This window comes from Triticum dicoccoides, chromosome 4B, assembly GCF_002162155.2.
Source record: "Triticum dicoccoides isolate Atlit2015 ecotype Zavitan chromosome 4B, WEW_v2.0, whole genome shotgun sequence".
NCBI lineage: Eukaryota > Viridiplantae > Streptophyta > Magnoliopsida > Poales > Poaceae > Triticum > Triticum dicoccoides.
In genome coordinates, this window is record NC_041387.1 from 193,768,343 (window position 1) to 193,771,942 (window position 3,600).

Below are 3,600 nucleotides of genomic sequence, written 5' to 3' on the forward strand. Positions count from 1 at the left end.
TTGTGTCTTCGTCTATCAGTAAATTTACATGAGGCTATAGTTCTATTCACGACATGATATGTGTTTTGCTTGGAGCGTCTTTTATGATATGATTCTTTGCTTTTTATTTTGCCACAATCATCCTTTCTGCACACACATCTTTTGAGAGGAACACACATGAATCGTGAATTTATTAGAATACTCTATGTGCTTCACTTATATCTTTTGAGCTAGGCAATTTGCTCTGGAGCTTCACTTAAATCTTTTTAGAGCACGGCATTGGCTTTATTTTATATAAATTGTTGAACTCTCATGCTTCACTTATATTAATTTTAGAGTCTCTCTAAACAACATGGTAATTTGCTTAAGTTATGAATGTAGACCTAATATGATGGTCATCTAAGAGGGATATAATAAAAACTTTCATATAAAGAGCATTGAATACTATGAGAAGTTTGATTCGTTATGATTGTTTTGAGACATAAAGAAGGTGATATTAGAGTCGTGCTAGTGACTAATTGTGGATTGGTAGACATACTTGTGTTAAAGTTTGTGATTCCCATAGCATGCACGTATGGTGAACCGTTATGTGATGAAGTCAGAGCATGATTTATTATTGATTGTCTTCCTTACAAGTGGCGGTCGGGGACGAGCGATGGTCTTTTCCTACCAATCTATCCCCCTAGGAGCATGTGTGTAGTACTTGGCTTCGATATCTAATAATTTTTTGCAATAAGTATGTGAGTTCTTTATGACTAATGTTGAGTCCATGGATTATACGCACTCTCACCCTTCCACCATTGCTAGCCTCTCAAGTACCGCACAATTCTCGCCGGTGCATTAAACCCACCATATACCCTTCCTCAAAACAGCCACCATACCTAACTATCATGGCATTTCCATAGCCATTCCAAGATATATTGCCATGCAAATTCCACCATTCCGTCATGTGTTCTAAAGTATTGAGTTGTAATTCTTGAGTTATAAGTGAACAAAAGTGTGATGATCATCATTATTATAGCATTGTCCCATGTGAAGAAAGGATGATGGAAGCTATGATTCCCTCACAAGTTGGGATGAGTCTCCGGACTTTACAAAAAAAGAGGCCAATGAAGCCCAAATAAAAAAAGAGGCCAAAGAAGCCCACCAAAAAAACTGAGAGAAAAGAGAGAAGGGGCAATGCTACTATCCTTTTTGCACACTTGGGCTGCAAAGTAGCACCATGATCTTCATGATAGATAGTCTCCTATGTTGTTAGTTTCATATAATAGTGGGAATTTTTCATTATAGAACTTGGCTTGTATATTCCAATGTTGGGCTTCCTCAAATTGCCCTAGGTCTTCATGAGCAAGCCAGTTGGATGCACACCCACTTAGTTTCTTTTTGATCTTTCATAAACCTATAGCTCTAGTGCATCCGTTGCATGGCAAGCCCTACTCACTCATATTGATATCTATTGCCGGGCATCTCCATAGCCCGTTAATACGCCTAGTTGATGTGAGACTATCTCCTTGTTTTTGTCTTCTCCACAACCACCATATTCTATTCGACCTATAGTGCTATATCCATGGCTCACGCTCATGTATTGCGTGAAAGTTGAAAAGGTTTGAGAAAATCAAAAGTATGAAACAATTGCTTGGCTTGTCATCGGGGTTGTGCATGATTTAATACTTTGTGTGCTGAAGATGGAGCATAGCCATACTATATAATTTTGTAGGGATAACTTTCTTTGACCATGTTATTTTGAGAAGTCACGGTTGCTTTATTAGTATGCTTGAAGTATTATTGTTTTTATGTTAATATTAAAATTTTGTTTTGAATCGTATGGATCTGAATATTCATGCCAGAATAAAGAAAATTACATGGATAAATATGTTAGGTAGCATTCCACATCAGAAATACTATTTTTATCATTTACCTACTTGAGGACGACTAAGAATTAAGCTTGGGGATGCTTGATACGTCTCCAACATATCTATAATTTTTTATTGATCCATGCTATTATATTATCTCTTTGGGATGTTTTATATGTATTATTTTCCTTCAAGAGAGAAGCCTCTAGTGAAACCTATGCCCCCCGGGTCTATTTTCCATCATATATTTTCATATCTATAAACCAAAAAACCCAAAAATACCTTGCTGCAATTTATTTACTTTTAATTTGTTTTACGTTTTAGTAATCTTTTATATCTATTTCTATTAGATCTCATCCTTGCAAGTGACCATGAAGGGATTGAAAACCTCTTTATCGCGTTGGGTGCAAGTGTTTGATTGTTTGTGCAGGTGCATAGATTGGAGACTTGCGTGTACCTCCTACTGGATTGATACCTTGGTTCTCAAACTGAGGGAAATACTCATCTCTACTTTGTTGCATCGCCCTTTCCTCTTCAAGGGAAAATCCAACTCAAGCTCAAGAAGTAGAAGTGGACTATGGGCTAACTAGGTTGGTACCCCTTAGTCTAGGACACCGTCATAGAGCAAATTGTGTAGTGTACTATTCATATGACTTGATCATTCATTCATCATATTTCTTTGCATGATCATAATGCTGACATGATATTTTGTGGCAAAGCCACTATTCATCATTTTAATACATGTTACGCTAGATCATTGCATATCCTGGTACACTGCCAAAGGCATTCATTTTTAGTCATCCTGTCATTCATATGTTTTTGAGTTGTAAGTAAAATAAAGTGTGATGATCATCATTATTAGAATGTGCCCCTACCAGTGAGGGTATGAATTGGAGGAGACTTATGAGTGCTCGAAAAAGAGCGGATGAGGTCCATGAGGTTGTTCAAAAAAAGAGAAAGAAAAGTGAGAGAAAAAGAGAGAGGTGGCACATTACTATCATCTTACCACACATGTGCTTCAAAGTAGCACCATGTATTTCATATAGAGAGTCTCCATGATTTTCATTTTCATATACTAGTGGGACTTTTTACATTATATATAACATCCGAAATTTTCAATTTGGAATGTTATACATAGGTCATCATTGCATATCATATTTTATTGCATTTTGGTTGATCCTAGAAATTCTAAGCAACTCAAGGACCCACAGAGAGAGTTGGGGATTTCGTTATTTTCATATTTGAATTTCCTCAAATATTGAAAAGAGGATCATTTTGGTTTTAACCATTTTCTTTCCAAATATTTCCAATATTAAATTAAAAGAGAGGGGATAAAATGACTTCACCAAAATAAAAGAAATATTGGAGGAAAAATGTTAAAATCAATTTAAGATTTTATTTGGACTTTTATTGCCATTTTATTTGAATTAGAAAAAAATTGCATGTTTTCACAATTGCATTTTTAGGCCAGAAAAATGTTCACTTTGTTCTAAATATTTCATTTAGACAGTGAAAATTTGTTTTGGCATTTTCAGAAGAAAAAAATTATATTGTTATTAGGATTTTTCTGTTTTCGGTGGAATTATTTAAAAAAAGTTTCCTGCCCGACTAGGCCGCAGCCCAGCCGAGGAGGCCAGCCCGCCTCGCGCTGCCGCCTCGCCCTCCCGTGTCCGGCTCGGACTCGCCGGAGTCCCACGCTGCCACGCTGCCAGCCACCGCCCCGTCCCGCACCCGCAGCCGCCACCGCCACCGCGCCGCGAGTCGCCGC